Below are 22343 nucleotides of genomic sequence, written 5' to 3' on the forward strand. Positions count from 1 at the left end.
AGGGAATGAAAGAATCTTTCTTTTTTCTGTACTTGTTAAAAAATAAATAAAATAGGACGTAGTTTATGTCCAGTTTAGATATTCAATGTTATACGGTTAAAAAAAAAAAACAATTCGGAGCCTATATTTCGATTGTTTGGAAATGCAAATTGTTCTATATTCATTTTGTTGATATACGTCATAACAACTACGTATCCAAATAGGGTTTATTGAACTTTTCTTATTTACAAATTTATTTTGAGAAAATTTAAATTATTTCTTTAAATTACTTTAGCCTTTAAGAAAGAGTATCACACTTTAAACTATTTGGCTTTAAAAAATCTCTTAAAATAATGTAGGACTCATCCACAAAGCATAAGTTTTAGTAGAATTAAAGGCGTATATATATTTTTTTTTCACTTTGCATAACTTTTCTTTTTCTATCAGATTTCTTTGAGATTAAAATCTGAACGCATTATTACACATTTTATTAATGATTGGGAGGGGAGGGGAGAAAAAATTATACTGTAGTTAATCTACCAAAAAATGTCTTCTTTGGCGCGACTTGTCATAAAGGGCAGATAACTCATGAGTAAAAATATTAACTAAAAAAATAATTCAATTCGAATTTGAAATCTGTTTAAGTACTATTAACTATAATATAATTTGTTATATATATATATATATATATATAGCCATTTAAGATAATTTATTTAATTAGCAGTTAAGATCAATGATAAACATTACTACAATATTATTTAAAACTCGCCAACTGGCACAAAAGAATAAGAAAATGTATTATACTATTGATTGTTTAATATTGACAATATTGTTTATGCTTTATATATATATGTGTGTGTGTATGTATATATATATATATATATATATATATATATATTTCTTATATCATTGTAAATATAAAATTAATTTGTCTCATAATTAAAAAAAACAGAACTTTTCTATTATTAATTGCTTGCTAACATCTATTTTAATTTTTGTTAGCCAGTTTTATCGGTAAGTTGATATTGAGAATCCATTGTTTAGTGTTTGAAACTGTGTTGAATATTCGCCGGTTTATGGAAGGCACGTACCAATTGGATTATATATATATATATGTGTATGTGTGTATAAGCTTAATGGTTTGAACGAATGCTTCCAGAAAGTGAAACTAGACTAAGATAAAATTAATGACTAGGCTGAATTGGTTGTTTGCCTAAATAATTTTTTGCATTAAATTATTGTTTACTGTAAGCGAATACAATTTCAAACGCATTGGATTTTTAGCTATGGGCAAAGTGTAGTATCTAATCTGAAACTCTTTCAGATTTTCCGCGTTTGGTCACTCAAGGAGAAATCCTTCTAGACTGCGGCATTTTTGTACCCATCCAGAGTGTCCCCTTTTGGGGAGCTTGATGTTTCCCATATTAAAAACGGACTTTGTTTTTAATTTTACTCTCGTGGGAAGGTGTTGTAATTGTATTATAATAATGTATTACGATCTTTTAAAGTCAATGTTATTTACAATATGTTTAGCTGTAAGTAATTTAATTTGCCTAGTTTGAAAATAAAAAGGGAACATTTAGATTCCATTAGAAAATTATTCGAACACAGTTCTAAAATATTTTTAATTATCAAAGTAATTAAAGCTAAACAATAAAGTAATAATTACGCATATATACTACTAAAACATGTGCATCGTGTTTCTTTGTCGCGGTGCGCACTAGGTGATGTCATGTCATCCAATCCATTAAAAAAAATGGTAAATTTTTACAACGTGCCCCAGCGTATTATAAACACCCCAACCTCCCCATGTTAAGAACGGCTTTCGAGATTGAGGGTTTTTATTCCGAAAGCCACTCTTAACATGTGGGTGTTTATACTACGCTGGGGCAAGTGGTAAAAAAAAAAAATTGGAAGACACCTGGCAAATCATTTACGATACTACATTAAAAGACTGGCTGAAAACAGGTTCGCTCCACTACGATCTGGAGAGAATTATAATAGCTGCTCAAGATCAAGGCTTGATGAACAATGCTTTTAAGAAAATGAGTGGTCTCAGCAATGATAACAAGTGCAGGTTCTGCTCCACAGGAGTAGGAAGTGTGAGCCACCTGGCATCTAAGGTTCTGCTGGGGGGGGGGGGGGTCTACTATGCAATGCGATACAATGGCGTGTGTAAATATTTCCACTGGACGATCTGCAAAAAGCTGAATATCGAATGCAGCAGTAAGTCCTGGGAACATGTTTACCAGCAAAAACAGTTGGAAATAAGTCGTACACCATCCACCATGACGATGCAATTCCTACAGCTATTTAGCTGGAAAACGGAGCTATAAACCTGACATTGAAAGAGAAAGAAACTACCTTAGTGGAAGTCAGTGTCTCCAATGATACTGGACTAAACAGAGCTGAGAGGGAAAAGATAACGAAATACCAAGGTCGTATGCATGACATGAAAAGATCTTTATCATTCCAGTTATTATAGGAGCAACTGGACTCATGAAAAAGAATTTCCAAAACGATCTGGCAAATTTACCTTGTGAACTGAGTGCAAGAGAAATTCGGACAATTGCACATAAGGGGACAAGCAGAGTCTTAAAAAGATCTCTCGGTTGGACTATCTGAGTTAGCGGGTGAATGTTTGGCAACCGGTAGGATGCCCCATCGCCATCTTAGATATTCCAACAATAATTTTTTTTTGAGGCCTTCAACCTGTCTTATTTTGTTTTTGTTTTTTTTTTTTTTTTTAAATTTTCTCATCAGTTTGTTTGAGTTAGCGGGTGAATGTTTGGCATCCGGTAGGATGCCCCATCGCCATCTTAAACAAACTGATGAGAAAATTAAAAAATAAAGAAATAAAAAAAAATAAAAAAATAAGACGGGTTGAAGGCCTCAAAAAGAAATTATTTTTGATGGCATAAATGCTAAACTAACAAAAGAATGATATCAATTAGAATAACATATAGATGACCCTATCACTCACGGGTTCAAAGGTCGTTTGTGGACAGTAATATATATATATATATATAAGCAGATTTGATTGAATACAACATTTTTCTTGTTTATTTTCTTGACGTGGCAAGTAATTTTCATTGTTTTGGTCGGATTGTTTATGCTTCAGAGTATTACAGATAAATAATTATACAAAGTAAATAAATGAACAAATAACATAACTAAACAATATAAATACATGAATATAACCATGAAAACTGTCATATTCCATCAAACCTGCTTTAATGATTTTCTCTCTTATATATATATATATATATATATATGAGAGAGAATGGAGTCGGAGATGGCTTCGTTGCAGGGTTTGAATCTCTCTACTCGTGTTAATCATAACATTCTACACTGATGATTCCCGAAAGGATGAAACACTAGTGTCTGTAGGTATTTAATAATTATTATAGTAAATAATTATGTCAGCTCCTTTAAGAAACTCGTTTCTTATCGTTGAGCACTTTCAGTTGAATTAAAAGTCGATTGATTTAGCTCGCGTGCGCAGATCATCATATAATGATTAGATCACTCTGACAGATATTAGAAACATTTAAAAATGAATGCTTAAATTTCAACAGTATTTGTCGTGGTTAACAGTGCCTGAATGGATTAGGTCCTGCTTATGAAGTCCGAGATGGCTCATGTTGCCGGGTTCGAATCTATCAACTGGTGTTAATCATGACACCCTACACTGATGATTCCCGAAAGGATAAAACGCTAGTGTCTATAGGTATTTAATAATTATTGTAAATAATTATATAATCACACGTGCACAAACAACCTGTGAGCCTTTTTTTTTTTTTTTTTTTTTTTTTTTAACACTTTTGTACACTCCAAGCAAGGCTTATTGCCATTGAATCATTAGTGTCTACTGTGATGAGGCCAGATTTATAGAAGGTGTGCAATCCGAGTAGGGAGTTGGGCAATGATGTCTGTTTACATCCAAATCTATGCATGTTAGTATAGTCAGTTAAACAGCAGAGGATAGAAAGTTATCTAGTGACTGCTACAGAAAAGAGGTGTAATTTTACTGCTAATTGTCTGGGTCAAAAGTATTTACTTTGAGGGTGTATGAATGCAGTAAGTTCAGTGAAGCACCTTACATTTTTTTCTTTTTTTTTTTTTACACAGTGATCACCACTTATCAAGGCCCGGAAGCCACTCAGGGATAAGGGTTATTGCAAGTACATTACGTTAGTGTGGAGATTTGATGGAGTGTTTACTTAAGGGGGCGGTTCATTAGGAATTTGTTAACATTAGACTTGAAGACATCCAAGTTGTAGTCCGGAGGGAAGCAGGCAGACGGAACAGAGTTCCACAGGCGTGCAGTTCTAAGAAAGAAGCTTTGTTCATGGAATCCGCATTTTGATTTAGGCACAGATATAGAGTGGGGGAAATTTTTCATAGTGGATTCAGCTAGACGGGTGTTTTTCGTGAAAGATTGGCGAGGGGGGACCAGGGATTGGAGTTCAGACGAGCACCTGCCATGAAAATAACGATAAAACAAGGATAGGCTCGCAACGTCTCTTCTGTGAGAGAGGGGTTGCAGGGTAGAGAAAAGGGCATCCCCCACTAAGCCACGAAGTCTATTTTGTACTCTGTCAAGGCATGATAGGCTGTTTTTGGCAGCTCCTGCCCAGATATGGCAACAGTATTCCATCCTTGGACGTACTTGGCTTTTATATAGATAGAGAATTGCATCAGTAGTGAGATATCTTCTGGAGCGGTAGAGGGATCCCACCATCTTTCCATTTTCATAGAAGTACTTGTAGAACAAGCACAAGGATGCAACAGGGATTGGAGCTTGGCATCCAGTGAGGGGCATGGTTAGGTTAGTAAAGCGTTCTGTATTCTGTCCAAGAAGGAGAGGCTAGTGCTTGATGCAACAATGCACTATGCATTGACAAATGGTGACTTTGTAGAGATATAGAATACATGTCCGTGTGAGAAGTTTTCTAACCTGATAGTGGGAGGCTACCTCCTTTGCAGAAGGCTTAGAAATATCTTCTATGTAAAGTTTTTCACAAAGTCACACAAAGACAGCTTCTCTCACTGTGGCTAAATCTAAACAGATTTCATAAACAAAGCTTCTTTCCTAGAATTGCCCACCTATAGAACACTATTCCACTGGTCTGCTTCCTGGTTGATTACAGTATGGTAGCCTTCAAGTCTAATGTAAGCAAGTTCTTGTTGAACAATCCCTTTAAATAATCAAACTCTACTCGACTTACACTATTAACAATTACTACACTACCATCTTGCATTTCACCCTTATCCTCGAGTGGCCTTCAGGTCTCGATAAGTGGTAACTCCCGGGACATTCCATGCCAAATCATCCACACCACTTCACCATCCCCACCAGAATTTTTTTTATCCTTTTCACCTCTGTAAGATATACATAAGTTATGATGAACCGCCAAATTTCAGATCCAGCAGTCAATGCGAACCCTGTTTTGGAGCCCCGCCAAAATAAGGCTAGGAGGCTGAAAAAGGACTGTCATGACATGCCGTGATCGTTATAAAATTGTACATTTTTTTTTTTTGAAAAGTATTTAGTTTCTGGCCTAGAAAATTGCACCTTTTTTTGACAGAGGAATCTGAAAATCAACTTTAGAAAGCCAGGGGAGTTCATGTTCTGGGACTTTTTTGCCCATTTATATTCAGACACAGCTTCCGCGGAACCCCCCAAAAGGGCATAACTTTGGGGGTCCAGAAAGGGCAACTTTAGGGGTCAGAGGTGATATGTTTTAATATTTAGAAAGAACTTTCAGAATATATATATAGGTTCATACCCAGTATTTTATTCTTTCACATTGAAATTTAATACCGAAAGTTGACAATTTAAAAAAAATTGTAGTTGAAAACGCTCAATTTTCGTCTAATGTTGATAAATATAAGAAAGTTTTATTGCTGCCTCGGTGGAATTTAGAGGTATGTGTTTATCTTATGATTTTATATTTTGGTGATTAAATTCTATTACTCTTGACAAAATTTCAATGATTCTTCTTCATTTTTATGACTGAATTTGAACACCCGATTGAAGTTATGCGAAACCTCGTCCAAAAGATACCAAACAAGCTGCGCATGCGTAGTCCCCCTTCATGAGTGCACACTTTTTTTTTTTTTTTTTTTTTTTTTTTTGAAAAATAACTAAGTCCAGGTTTGACATGCCTCAAAATATAAGTCCCCCTCAATAAATTGGGGGACTAACACATCTAGTCCATATCTGGAAAAATCTTGTAGAAGAATAATGAACAAAAAAATAAAATGTTACATATTTCTAAATAAATTGTTTATATGGGTAAACTGGTTTTTGTTGATCTTAAATCGTCCACTATTTGTTGTACAATTCGATAGGTCAATTTTCATAATGAATTTTTCAAACGACACCCATGCATTATCCTCTCTAGTGGCTAGTGAAAGTTATTGTTCTGTGTTGGACCATGGGGATGCATGAATTTGCATGTGACGTCTTTATCTTCCAAATTCACTTGATCAATAAGGTCTATCCACCAGTACCCATCAAACAGGCATACGTTGTATAGTTGTTTGGTTGAAGGAACTTCTCCATCTCCCCTGATGTAGGCATTGTCGAGAAAGTATGGTTTTTGATCATGTAGCTCTTGTCAACACTGTTTACCCCTAATTGAAGTAGTTGATGCTGGATCAGTGATGACAGCTTCGAGTACCTGACACTGTCTCCTCCTGAATTCCATGGACCTTATCCCTGCAGCCATAGCGAGTGATATGTTGTGTGTCCGATCAGGCTTCTTCTTCTTCTTCTTCTTCTTAGTATGGAGTTGACCAGGTCGATGCACTTACTTCCTTTCTTGAACAAACCATTGCTATACTTTCTCTCGTGGTACATGCATATACTGTTCCAAATCAACTCTCCAATGATAAAGCGTTTGTTCATCTTCAGACAGTTCTGCAAATTATTTCAGTTCTACAGCAGTTTTCTGGTGACGTTCATCTTTCAGACTTTTTCCAAAACATGTGTCAACATTGCTTCTAACCTTTTTCAGTGAACTTGCCATCTTAAATCATAATCTAAAGAGAACAAAAATTATTAGGCGTAATGGTCTTTATTTTAAGACACTTAACACTTTTCTGTTTTTCATTTTTCACGTGTGTGTGCGTGCGTGTGTGCGTGCGTGCGTGCGTGCCAATGACTGTCTTCAGTGTCATGCCTGCTTGAGCGTGTGAATTTGCCGGCAGGACTAAATAAGTAATTTTCGGGCTCATGGACTTTCAGTGTCTAAGGAAGTGGCGCTCGTCTGACAAGACGTTGCAATCATCATATACCTACGAGGTGCCTTTAATAAGTTCCCAGACTTTTTTCGTACAGGCACTTTTATTGATAGTACATATATGAAACTCTAGATATTTTATGAATTGTACGAAAAAATCAACATACTTCAGATTTAAAAAAATCTGCAATTATTGCCTGGTTTTGAACAGAATTGTTGAAAATTTGACCAAATTTCTCAGAAGAAGGTGGTTTATTATTTATGTAAGTAAATAAGTTGACAGGCCTGAAAATAGACAAAGAAGAACTTAAAATGATTTTTTTTTTTTTTTGACACTTTCATCAGTTTTTATGAGGAACGTACACTTGTGCATATGTAATACGATGTCTAGAAAAAAATCATAAATTTCCACTGATTTTCGTGACTTCAAAGTATCGTAAAATTATCAAAATCCCCGCCCCCCCCCGAAATTTATTCTATTTTCCAATTAAATGCTTAAGAACAATAAATAAAGACAACATTTTTCCAGATATGAGGTAGACTTGCTTGGTGTCTTTCGGACGAGGTTTCACATAACTTGCTCATTCAACTTCAATCGAGCGTTCAAATTCAATCATAAAAATGAAGAAAAAAATTGAAATTTTGTCTAAGAGTAACTGAATTTAACCACTGAAATATAAAATCATAAGATAAACACATATGTACCTCTAAATTACATTCAGGCAGCCATAAAACTTTCTTATATTTATCAACATTAGACGAAAATTGAGCGTTTTTCAACTACGATTTTTTTTTTTTAAATTGTCAACTTTCGGCGTTAAATTTCAATGTGAAGAAATAAAATACCGAGTATGAACCTATATATATATATATATATTCTGACAGTTCTATCTTTTGGCTTTCTAAATATTAAAACAGATATCAACTCTGACCCCCCCCCCCAGTGTTGTCTTTTCTTGATCCCCTTTTGAGGTGTTTCCGCGGAAGTTGTCTCTGCATATAAATGGGCAAAAGAATCCCGCAAAATGAACTCCCCTGGCTTTCTAAAGTTGATTTTCAGATTTCTCTGGCAAAAAAAAAAAACCCTACTAGGTGTAAGTTTCTAGGCCAGAAATTAAATACTTTTAAAAAAATTTACAATTCTGTAACAATGTGCATCACGACAGTCCTTTTTCAGCCTCTTGGCCTTATTTTGGCTGGGCTCAAAAACAGGGTTTCCGTTGATCGCTGGGTTTGAAATTTGGCAGTTCATCATAACTTATGTATATCTTACAGGGGTCAAAAGCATAAAAAAAATTCTGGTGTGGGTGGTGAAATTTCTATCTTGTACTGAATGATTTAGCTTGGAATGTCCCTCCCTTATTAAAAAACATGTTGCTTAGCAAAGACCATTGAGTTTCAACATTGACCTTTCAAGAACTTTTTAAATTGGTTTTCATCCGAAAAAAATATGGTTGCTTAAGGGTTCAAAATTGAAAAATTTGGGAGTCATCAGACTTTTATCTGTTTGTCAACTGTTTCATGAATGTGCATGTATGAACCATTCACATGACGGATTACTTATGTTAAGAATAAATAGGTTAGAAAACACCTTTTAAAGATGTGTCAAGCTGGCCTAATGGTTATTATATTTCACTCCGTCTTTAGGTTTTGGTTTCGACCTCAGCTCAGGTATTTTCTTTTTTTTTTTACTTAGAAGTGAACTGTTTAAAAAAACATAATACTCGTATATACATGTCTTAGTTTCTGTATGAATTAAAATATAATATTTATGCATATTTTATGACAAGGCAATGCCAGGCAGCCTGTTAGTTTACTATAAGTTCACTTGTCCATTTAAGAAATATCTTCCTCATACCCAACTCGAAACCTTGTATCTACACAACTCGCTTTTGATGATTTATATACCATTTATCAGACACTGGGGCAATTCAATGACCCATTGCTTTACACAATCCGATACTACAGTCGACAGCAGTTAGAAAAATCCTAACATCCAACAAGAAAAGCATGCACAAAAACAAATATTTTTATTTTTGGAATCCTTTGAGATGAAGCTTCATAATTTGTGCATACATTTTTTCTTTTCTTTTTTTTACTTTTTTTTTCTTTTCTTTTTCTTTTTTTTTCTTTTTCTTTTTTTTTCTTTTTTTTACTTTCCTTTTTTTTACTTTCCTTTTTTTTACTTTCCTTTTTTTTACTTTCCTTTTTTTTACTTTCCTTTTTTTTACTTTCCTTTTTTTTACTTTCCTTTTTTTTTACTTTTTTTACTTTCCTTTTTTTTACTTTCCTTTTTTTTACTTTCCTTTTTTTTTTACTTTCCTTTTTTTTTTACTTTCCTTTTTTTTTTACTTTCCTTTTTTTTTTACTTTCCTTTTTTTTTTACTTTCCTTTTTTTTTTACTTTCCTTTTTTTTTTACTTTCCTTTTTTTTTTACTTTCCTTTTTTTTTACTTTCCTTTTTTTTTACTTTCCTTTTTTTTTACTTTCCTTTTTTTTTTTACTTTCCTTTTTTTTTTACTTTCCTTTCTTTTAATTTTTTTTTGTACTGTTCTCATTTTAATAACCGTTGTTTCACCACGTTTTGGCCAACTCATCCTTTGGCCTTCTTCAGGTGATTAACTGCGATGGGATAGAAATTCTGAGTCTGCCGAAACGTGAAACGACAACAACAACTAATAATTAATTGGAATTCATTATTGAAACGAGTAATTTTTATTTGCAGACTTTTATCCTCATCTTCTAGTTGTTTCATGACGTTTCAGCCAACTATTCCTCTGGCCTTCGTCAGGTGGTTAACCACAACGGGGTAAGAACGCCAAATCTCTTAACTGCATCATCAGCGATTACTGCCTTCCATATTTGTTGTTGTCTCACCACATTTTTGGCCAAGTAAGCTTCTGGCTGGCTTTTGGTAAAATTGGAACTGCTATCTTCAGACAGTGCTCACCTGGAACTGTAGAGATTCAACGTCTCTATTCACTACTCCATGAGCCCTGAAGAGCGATGAATGTTGGATTTTTTGGTCTTATAAATCAACGCTTATTTGTTATCTGATCTTCCATTGTTGGGTCCGTACCAAATGCTGTATTATTTTTTTAATAGGAATTCTTATTGAGATGAGTAATTTGAGTTAGCCAAAACTGTGGTGAGACAACAGCTATGGAAAGCAGTAGTTGCTGAGGATGCAGTTAGAAGATTCTGCGTTAACCACCTGATGAAGGCCGGAGGAATAGTTGGCCGAAACGTTGTGAAACAACTATGAAGATGAGGATAATAGTCCACAAAAGAATGAATACACAAAAATGTTATTTAAAAATCCTAAAAGCAATATATATTCAAAAGAAACAACCTAACTTTAATGTTACCCTCTAACATTAAATTTAAAAAAACATACATAAATATACAAGTATATAAATAACAGTTTAAAGTACATTTTCCATAATAATAATAAAAAATCTAATAGAACATCAAATTAATAAAATCAATAAATGTACATAAATAAGAAATTTAATAAGTATTCAACAGAAATGAACTTACATTTATGGTTTAGATTAGACGGCTTGTATTATTTCTCGTTAAAGGCTTGTCCGAAAGTTGGCTATATCTCTGTCTCTAGTATTATATAAAAGTCACTTTGTGTGTGGGAGTTCTTTCCTCATACGTTCTGGAACGGTTGAGCCTATCTTTTGCAAAGTTCACACAAAGATAATTTATATGTCTGGCAGTGTTCCTAGATATGTTTTGTACAGAAATTCATCCAGTAAATAGCTAGAATAAAAAAAAAAATCCAATCTTAAATATAGATTTTGTCAGTTATAGATAAAAAAAGAATTTTTACATGGGGAATATTTAAAAAAAAAAAAAAAAAAAAAAAAAAAAGCATATTTATTGTCATATATATATATATATATATATATATATATATATGAGACAAAACGGTCATGCACATTTTTGTATGTCCAAAAAAGGCTTTTTTTTTTTTTTTTTTTTCTTCGGGGGGGGGGGGGTACTATGTTTTTGAACTATTTATATACTCCTTAGATTATAATATCTACAATTTGCGAAGGGATATCATCTCTATATTTATTTTGATCGACTTTTATAAAATTCACGCTATTCCATCCTCTCGCATAAGTCTAATATATAAGGAAGGTCGTTTGTGTGTCTACTAAAAACTTTTCGGTCGAAACTGGTACTGTCTAACAGAGTAATGCTCTGGATGCATAATATGTGAAAATTAGAAAAAAAAAAAAGAAAAATTCATTCTGTGGTGGTCAACTGGACCAGTTTTTGGAAGGGGGGAGGGTCTGTTTTTGCGTCACTTTTTCACTAGTCACACATGTGTATCAAACTAAAATTATGCTTAAAGCACTTATTTTGCAACGACATGTCATAAGCACTCATGGCCGTGTGGGCAAAATAGTTTGTCCATAAGTTTTTGCTTACTTCCCTTCTTTCATGTTTCATGTTCAAGCCCAGACGTTGTGGTTCTTTTTTTTTTTTTTTTTTTTTTATATTATTGCATGGACACTCTTATTTTGATTGAAAGAAAGGTTGTTTTGATTCATTTATTTGGAGTGGGGTGGGGTGGGGTTCAGCACACGGACAACAAAAACTGCTCAATATCTTTAGTATAGCAGGTCTATCCAAACGGAACTTCATGTTGACCTAGGCAACGTCGGATATCCATGTTAGTCTGGAGATATGGCTCTGTAGTAGAGCATTCGACTACAGATCAAATGATCCCCCTGTTCAAGCCCAGGTGTACCTCACCATTTTATTTTTTTACTCATGAGGACGACTTATGATAAAAAGAAGAGCTACCATTTAAAATCACCGCAAATCATTTTTTTGCTTGTATATTAAAATTTTCCAGGGCATTCATTGTCAAGCTCAAATGTTAGCTGACGTGATATTATAAACAAACAAACAGAATTAGATGAATGACATTATCATTACGTATTCATTTTATTTTTTTTGTAAATTAGCCCACCAGGAAAATTATTCCTCATTATATATAATAATCGATAGAGGATTGATTCTATAATAATACATACGCAATCTGCATAAATTAAAATGTTAAAGTGTATTGTACGACCAGGCAATGCCAGGCGTCCAGCTATCGTGTGTGTGTGTAATATATATATATACACACACACACACACAGTAGAACCATGGGATACAGCATTAAAAATTAGTAACAAAATACAGTACAGTATATAATACACATATATATAATCAAATAACATTATAAATAACACCGTAACCAGGGGCCAGAAGACCATCGTCCACATCGTAACCTGAAAAACCCCTATCCTAGGGTCACTGTATCCCGAGGTTCTACTGTGTGTGTGTGTGTATATATATATATATATATGAAGCTGCATTTGTTCTTTTAAACATATTTCATTCAATGTGACAGCAAATTTTTGTCTTGATTCTAATTTTTGTAAATAACACTTCCATTTTTAGAACAGACTATTAACAATCATACAACACAATGATGTTGACACGCCAGTTCTCGTCAGATCACCAAAGTTAAGCAACGTTGAGCCTGGCTAGTACCAGATGCGTGACCATTTGGGAAGGCGAGACGCTGTATGTACCGTGAGGTAAAATACAAGGTTGAGAAACTGGTGTAGTCTATCCTTTCTTCTCTCAAGGGTAGATGGGACTCTCTTGAGCCGTGATAGGTACCCTGTCTAGTGATGGCGTCACGATAAAAAATACCCTTGATAGCCCTGGCAAGCATCAAGTATTCAGCTAATGACATGTATTAGAAGCTCAAGACCTTAAAACAAAAAAAACTAATCAACAAAATAAGTTTCAATAATATTAGCAACATACTAAAACGTCTAAACATAAAATAACCTTATTAATGTTGCTAACACGTGATTCCAATTGGGTGGGGGGTTGATTACGTATGAATATCTAAACACTATTTTCTTTACTTGATAGCCATACCTTGAGAATAAATCTAGATGAATCCGAAAGTACTAGGGATAAAGCTGAATATGGCAGATACATCAACCAGTTCCCACTCAAAACAAGGAAATATATGAGAAAATACAAAAGGATCAAGACAAAAAGATGCAGACATAAATCGTCGACCATATTTAACTAATAGATACATAAGAAAAGATGTAGATTAACATTACACTAGAACTGTATTACGTTATGTGAATAATGTTAAAGAAAATCACAGTAAGTGAAATCTCTTTAGGCCATGGCATTTCAAAGCTAAATGCTTCTCATCAGCAGAAGAAAAAAATTGGTATTATAAAAAGGTGTGGGCAAAATAGATAACATCAATACTATTTCTTTATTTTTTAATACATTTTCAGTTAGAAATGGGAAAGCGGGGTGGGGAGATGCAATGAAAGGCAAGTAAGATGCGAACATTAGAAAACTTTCAAAGGTAAAAGAGAAGGAGTACTGAGTAGGATGAGAGAAGGGTAGAGAAAATATTTAATAAAAGAAAATAATATAGATTGTAGCTCGGGGGAAAATAAGGAATAAAAGGATGTGGAATTGGAAATAAAAAAGATGAAGAAATAAAGACATTGGAAATAAAAAAAAAAAAATGCAGAATGACTTGCTGAAACATGAAAATAAAAATATGCATACCAACTCTGATTATTAGAGGCTTAATCCAATGAAAAAGGAGTACTACAACGCATTGTGGATGCGTTCTTGGCAGCCCCTGCAATTCTCACTTCTCTTAATTTGTCCCTCAGTCCTCCGCTTGAATTGGTTATATTTCTAACAAAGGGAGATGAAAAGGCTGTACACGAGGTTTGCAGACATTTTGCATGAGCAGTCGCTTGAGATGTTGGAATTTTTCTCTTTCTATTCCTATCCTTGTGACCATGTCACTAATAAGTGGGTTGGTAAACATTTTACCTGGCCTGAAGTTATCTGCCTGATGGTCAGGGACCTGAATCTTATATTAACCCCTAAGAAGGTTGTCCTATCAGTAGGTGCAAATTACTGAGGCTGCTGTATTACCATTTCATGAATAAATTCTGAACCATGCAGTAATTTCTGGTGGGGCTTCTCAATGTTATATTAGTGGGTAATGTTACAGCATTACTTTATGTATTAAACATCAATCAAAAGTTATCATCCGCATCCGATTGGTCAAAACCAAAACAATCTATTCAGTGACATTCAATATGGTTTCAATTTTGACAAATCTACAGTGAATGCACTAACAATAATATCTCACAGAATTAATGAATCTCTAGATGCGGACTTCGTTTCTAGGGCAAGTCTGTAAAAAAAAAAAAATAAAAAAAAAAAAAAAATAATTCTTTGTCTCCCTTACTTTCCCTCTCTGCCCTTCTCTAACAAACTCTGCCAACCTCTTCCACACATCTCCGTATCCCATTATGAAAAGTCTCAAGAAACAATACAAGAGTAAACCCAGAACTCTAACTTATGTAGATCCCCACTGCCAGGTCTCCTTCTCTAACATCAGGGGTCTACATTCCAACCTTCCATAGGTTGAAATCCAAATATAGGAAACCAAACCAGACCTACTGTTACTGTGCGAAACTGGCATTATACTGACTGTTTCCCTAGATAACTTTACGATTAAAGGATATTCTAACTTTACATCAAAATCTGACCCCCAAGATCGCCATGGGCATGGAATATGTGGCTACATTAGAGATGACTTTCCATGTGGTAAGAACATCTCCAGTGAAGACCCAAATTTGCCTTATATGTGCTTCCAAGTAGTACTTGCTCACACCACTACATTCATATTTGCCCCCTATCGCCCCCGCAACAGTGGAGTTACTATTTTTAAGAGCATCCTTCAGCTAACATTCACATCTGTAGTGACTTCAATATTCACAATGATGAATGGCTAGCACACTCAAACAAAACGAATGATGAGAGAAGGTGCTGTCATGATTTCTCCATCGCTTATGACCTAACTTAGATTCTTCACGAACCTACTCGTGTGCCCGACACTGACAGTCAGTATGCAAGTCTCTTAGACCTTTTTCTTACAACTTGCCCAGAGCTATGCTTCTCCTTCATTCTGTCTCACCGGGATCTTCCAACCTCTCAGTTGTCTCTGTTAAAATAAAAACAATATGTAATAAACCCTCAGATGTGCCTTTCCATCATACATAATATTGATACTCTATGGTTGGCTAGGATACCTTGCGTACATTTATATTGAATATTCCTCTGCGTTCCATGTTTAAAATGAATGTGTCCTTTATAATATCAGACCTGACTGCATGGTTAATTGTTGATATGGACCACTTCATATCCTCAAAAAATTTCCAGCAAAAACCTAACAGCCAGCTGTAGTTCTTTCTAGAATGTGCTGCTGGGATTGCGCACAGATATCACTTTTTCCACTGCTTTCAGCAAAATAGATGTACTGAGTCCAAGTCACCTTTTAAGATTGACTACTGTAAAAGAGTAATAATGTGAGAGAGTTGGATGCTCAGTCCGTCAAGTCCAAAGTAGCTGAGCAGTAATTGTCTGTATTTTTGAGATGAGGTGTTTTCATTGATTGAGGTTGTCGGACTGACTTCCTCATCTTGGTTGTTATAGACACAACGTTTCGGCCGTTTTGCCCTCCGGCCTTCATCAAGTGTTTTGCATCGAACTGGGGAACCGTTTGTTAGGAGTCTCGAACCCAACCCTTTATTATTATTACGGGGGTACCGTGTTCGGACTCCAGCTAGGCTCTGGGACATAGTTGCTGATTCTCTGTTTTGAATGTTACTTTTCACTGCCTTCGTTCAGGATTGAATTCAGCACCTTTGGGTAACTGTAAACTTTGATACAACGACTAGGACCACTCGGCCATAGCTGAGCAGTGGCTTGGTTCTCATGAGTTTGGCAAATAACAAACAGGATCTTGAACTGAAGTGTATCCTCTATCTATCCCAACCATGATCAATGGATGTGAGGTAATCTTATCAGCATCAGACAAGGCCAAACTCTTTGCAAAGCATTTTGCAGCAAATTCTACCTCATACGATTACCTCTCCCCACCCTGTATTTCCTCCTGAGTTTGAAAACACACTATGCAACATACAAATAACTGTGCATGATGTTGCCAAGCTTATCAAAAATTTTGATTCCAATAAAGCAACTGGCCCCAATGGGATTCCAATTATAATGCTAAAAGCTTTAACCAGAACTAGCCCCCAAACTTACAAAGCTGTTTAAACGTCTTAAGGAGAAATGTTGCCCAACACCCTTGAAAACCTCATCGATCTGCTCCATATTTAAAAATTCAGGCGATCGGTTATCTCCCTCTCGTTACAGACCAATCAGTCTCCTATGCCTCATGAGTAGACTACGGGAATCTATTAAACAGAAAAGTGGTCAATCGCATCTGTAAAAACAACCTATTCAGTGACATGCAATGTGGTTTCAGCTCGTCTAGATCTACAGCTGATGCGCTAAAAATATCTCACAGAATTAGTGGATCTCTAGACGTGGACTTGGTTTCTAAGGCAATTGCTCTTGACATATCAAAAGCCTCTGATAGGATATGGCATAATGGTCTACTACACAAGATCTCCAACTACGGAATAGCTGAAAATGTCTTTATTATTAAATCCTTAATTTCTGATAGGTTTAGAAGAGTAGTGATTGATTGGCAGAAATCAGCTCACAGTATTAGTGCTGATGTCCCTCGGGGTTCCATCCTAGGCCCCACTCTTTTCCTGGCCTTCATCAATGATATCCAAAATCACATTTTTATTTCATTCATAGATATTTATGCAGACAACACTACCATCTATGGCAAAACTTCAAAGGCCAAGATCTCTCTGAACTTAAGCATGTGATACAATGAGGGAAAAGGTGGCTATTTAATTTTAATGCATGTAAAACCAAGCTTTTTTCTTTCCATCATTAATGCTGTGGCCCCAATTGACATGAACGGTTCATATCTTGAGGAAGTTCCATGTTTAGACAAACTTCTTGGTCTGACCTTCACTCCTGATCTGAAATGGAGCACATACATCAAATCCATTGCCAATGTTGCTGGAAAAATGGTTGAATCATTTTACTGCTCCAGTAGATATCTAACTGCTGAGGCAATCTTCTACTTGCATAAGAGCCAAGTTTGTCCTAGGATCAAGTACTGTTGCCACGTCTGGGCTAGAGCTACTTGGAGACCCTATCCTGCCTTGACAGTTCAAAATAGACTTCGTAATCTAGTAGGTGATGCCCTTTTCTCTTCCCTGCAACCTCTTTCCCACATAAGAGACTTTGCAAGCCTGTCTCCGCTCTATCGTTATTTTCATGGCAAGTGTTCAATTGAGCTACAATCTATGATCTCCCCTCGTCAATCTTTCACAAAAAAACTTGTCTAGCCCAAATCACTAGCGATAATTTCCCCTACTTTGTCAGTGCCTTAACTTAAATGTGGATTCGTTGAACAAAGCTTATTTCCTAGAACTGCATATCTATGGAACTCGGTTGTGCTGGTTTGCTTTTCAGCTGACTACAATATTGTAGTCTTCAAATCCAATGTAAACAAGTTTTTATTGAACCGGCCTCATAAATAATCTGATTATACCAAATTTCCACCACAAATAATGACTACACTTCGGTCCCAATGACTACTGTACACACATTAACCCTTAGCCTTGAGTAGCCTCAGGGTCTTGATATGTGGTGACCCCTTTATAAAAAAAAACTAGTGGATAGCAGTTAATAATTCAGTTCATAGAAAGGCAAATATTACTGAAGAAAATCTTTTTTTTTTTGTAAGTTATCCAAGAAAGAGTTGCAGCTGTAAATATTCTGGGATCTTGCGTAAAGTCTGTAGCTGGTTTGAAAAGATGCTGAGTATGTAGATCATTTCTGGGTTATTGGTGAGACTGGTCTTTAGGGAAAGGCCATGTTTCTGTGTTCTGTTCACATAAACGATAAGCTGGAACATGTCAACAAACTCTTGAAAGTGTATCAATAATTCAAGAGAAAATATCTCTCAAGGTAGATAGAAGCATTTGGGTGTGTTTTTGCTGGATTGGAATGTGATTTGATTAAGAACCGATTTTTGCATCTTAATATATATAGCTTTGAGTATTTTTAACTATTTGACGTTGGTTTTGTGGTATATTTGTGTATTGCTGACTAGAATTTCTCTAACTTTGGAGGATAGGCAGTTTTGTTTTTTTTTTTTTGTAAATGTTGTAATATTGCACTAGATTCTGTATTATGCAAGGTAAGGCGACGTGATAGGGTGGTCATTATACGACCAATGTAACTATAAGTTTTATTGTTATACTAGCATGGGTATCCGGCGTTGCCTGGGTTAACATGACGTTCCGTTTGAAACGCGCCTGCTATACTAAAAGAATGTAAATGTAATATCCCCAAAAAGAAGTATCTTATACCCTCTCCACCATATATTTCAGCAGAAGGGATCACTGTCCTAAGAAAACTTACGATTTTGTGAATCTAAAAAAATAATGTTATAAACATTAATGCATATGTTTATTTTTGGTAAATGTGTAGTTTAGCGGCGTAAATTATTTGCCAGACAAAAAAAAAATAAAAGCTATTTATTTTTATATAAAACACATTGTTAGTTAGACCCAAAGGCTGAATTAAAACCAGAAAAAAATTTAATTTTTATTATTTTTTCATGATTTATATTTATTATTTGAGGCCGCTATATTGCTTTTAAAATTTGGCCTTTCTAAGGTTTGGCAGATTGGCCTTTTTAAGCTCATTCATGAACTATGTTTTTACCCGCCATATTTTTTTCTAATGAAAGAGCATAAAAAAGGCCAAATTTGGCCTTAAAAAGGCCGATCTGTCAAACCTAAAAATGGCCAAATTTTGCACGTGTAAGGCGTGCACATTTAGTCTAATAAAAAATGAAAATAAACAAAAATGAATTTTTATTATTTTGGCCTTTGGATCTAATGTTTTATATAAAAATATATAGTTTTTATAATTTTTTTTGTCTGTCAAATAATTTTTTTTTTTTGTTAGGGCACTTTTTTTTTTTTTACTGGCTTTTTTTTTTTTTTTTTTTTTTTTTTTACTGGCTTTTTTTTTTTTTTTTTTTTTTTTTTTTTGTAAATGAAGGAAATTTTCGATTTGCTTTTTATTTTTCATTTTATGTTTCTAATGTAACCTTCCCCCCCCAAAAAATTGAATTTGTCCTATTTAGGGGTTTGTTTTGTTTATTAAATTGTTAAGTGAAAGTAGGGAATGGTCTCATAAAAGAATAATTCAATTTATCGTTATTTTATCTTTCCAATGTAACGCCCCCCCCATGCAAAAAAAAAATTTGCATTTGTCAGATTTTGCCCTCTCCCTCAATCGCCAAAGGATGAAACACTAGTGTCTGTAGGTATTTAATAATTATTATAGTAAATTATATATATCTTACAGATCCCTACTTGTGGATTGACCTCCCTAGAGATAAGTTTCCACTTTGCTTAAAGCATTAACCTTCATAATTAGAATTGAGTTATCTCTGTAACCAGTAATGTAAACAAATATAAAACCTTTAAATTCGTTTACTTTTGTGATAAACTTTGTAACTACTGTAAAGCAGTCGAGTTTCGAGTCGCAGCTTGAATGTCGATCCACACCGAGGACCATGATACAGTGAATGTCTGTAACAAAAATGAATTGCTAGAAGCAATAAATAAAAAGAAGTAAACATTTTGCTATGAAATGAAAAAGGATGGTAAAATTTACCCTGCAGTAAAATAACAAGCTGATTTTCATTGGGCAAGAGATGGGGGTGGGGGCATGTGATGAAACTAGAAGGAAGTTTTCTAATATTCCTGAGATGCAAACAATTGATTTCAAGCATGTATTGCTCCCAGTTAAAAAAAATTGAAAACTAATTGATGACATGGCTGGGACTACTGAAAAGATTACCATTTGCTTTAGTAACTACTAGCATGGGTGCCCGGGTGTTAGAAGGTGTATGCTGAGCCCCCCCCCCCAAAAAAAAAGGTCAATTTTTTTAACTTCGACCCCCATTATGACCCTTAATATTTATTGTTTTGGGCTCAAATCAAATCAAGTTAAGTTAGATCCATGTCCAAGGAACCTCTATCTAAAATTTCAAGTGTTTAGACTCAAAATTGGTGGAGGAGTTTGGTAGAGTTCTCAAAGGTCAAATCGTTGAACTTTAACCCCTTAACAGCCAAATTTCTAGCCAAAAACCGATCACATAGTTTCCCAAATCTCAGTACTCTGTATATCAAATTTCGAGTCTGTAGACTAAAAATCGAGTTATTGCGTAAGGAAATGTACACAGACAGACACACAGACACGTTCACTTTTATAGATATATAGATTGACTGTGGAGCTTTTTGGAAGGCCATGCATCACACCAAAACTTCTTGACGTAATCAAAGTCTACATCCTCTCCACTCGTACTAAAATTCGCATGAATGGCAAAGGAGTCATGCTCCTTTGACCTTCATTTTAGTGTCCGACAAAGATGCCTTTTTTCGCCTATGCTCTTTAATTATGCTATCGGCTGAATCACATCAAACACTCTGATCAGCTTTCGTGATAGTATATCATGGCCTCCAAATATCGGCTCTAAACTACGCTGACAATATCAGCATGCATATTAGGGGAAATATTGACATTCAATCGGCCGTTGGTAAGATGCGATATTTTGCTTGAAAGATTAGTATGAAGATAAACAGCAATAAAAAAAAAAAAAAAAAAAAAAAAGCTGCTGAAGGCAGGTCTCCATCTAAAAGAAAAACAGACAGTTGGAACGGTCAATTGCTCCTGTCTGAATGCCTCATCCTCGGCTTTAACAAAACGCTAAGAAAATTGAAAAAATATACATGTTCAAGAAAATATAATTATCGTATATTTCAGCGTATAAGACGACCCTTAAAGTTAAATCATCTTTAAAAAAACAATATTTCTTAAGATACTGGGTGTTGCAATCTCTAATCTAGGTTAAACAAATGTGGTTTCATAATTTAAGTCGTCTTATACAACTGGTATATGATGATAAATTCATTAAAATTTGCTCCAATTTTGTACCTCGTCTTATCTGACAATCGCCCTATACGCGGTATTAAAATGTTGCTCATATGGAAAATGTTCTAAAACGGAAACCGTTTAGTTACATGCTCAAATTTTAAGGATTTCTTAGTTTTTATATCTATTTGCTGTGTAAGTTGGAACAAAATCTGAAGATATGGGTTGTTAAACCCTGGATGATTCCTTGACTATAATTTGAAAACAATTTAAATCTTTAAAAAATGTGTGTGTGTGTGGGTATAAATAATGTCTCTTGCTTTATATCTCTCTCTCTTTGTGCGTGTGTGCAAATGATTGAATATTTGCAGCATGTGTGTATCATATCTGTGCTGTATGCATGCTTTTTATCTATATATTAATACGATAGTGTGTGTTATTTCCTGCGCCACACTTACATCCGAGTCGTTTGTGATGTACTTCCATTTCTTGTAATAAATAATTTTACCAAGAATTCTTCCGAAGTTTCAGTTTCGATTATAGCTGATGGCACTTAAGTCATCCATTTTTTTTTTTTTTTATTATTATAAATAATTTTACCAAGAATTCCTCAGAAGTTTTGGTTTCGATTATAGCTGAAGGAACTAAAGTATTATATCTAAGTTTGGGATTCAGTTTAGATTTAAGCTGATGAACTTAAGTCCTATAGATATACTTTTTATTTTTAAAATTGAACCTTTATAATATATAAAAATCGATAGAACATAAACTATAATAATATACGAAATCTCCAAGAATTAAAATATCATATTTGAGTGTACTTTACAACCGGGCTTTGTCAGACATTCGTGCTAGCTTAGATAAATACTTTTGCAGTTTTAACAAAAAAGCTACAATAATATCAGAGCGTCTCCATTTACGCTGAACATCTACAGAATGCCGACATCAATATATTACATATGAATGAGTCCTCTGTGGAATTTCCACAGGTCCCACTAATATTTTAATTTAATATTTTATTTTAATTTTTATTTATAATTATATATATATTATATATTATTATAATATTTTATTTTAATTTTTATTTATAATAATATTTATAATATTTTAATTTAATATTTTATTTTAATATTTTTATTGGTTA

At 34.4% G+C, this 22343-nt stretch overlaps 1 protein-coding gene across 1 annotated transcript in view; it reads left to right on the plus strand.

Moving 5' to 3' along the window:
- LOC145285880 (WD repeat-containing protein 5) overlaps positions 1–22343 on the plus strand; it is a 134304-nt gene that overhangs the window by 1031 nt on the left and 110930 nt on the right. The window lies entirely within an intron of this gene.

This window comes from Euprymna scolopes, chromosome 10 (assembly GCF_053919585.1).
Source record: "Euprymna scolopes isolate OS-2025 chromosome 10, ASM5391958v1, whole genome shotgun sequence".
Taxonomy (NCBI): Eukaryota; Metazoa; Mollusca; class Cephalopoda; order Sepiida; family Sepiolidae; genus Euprymna; species Euprymna scolopes.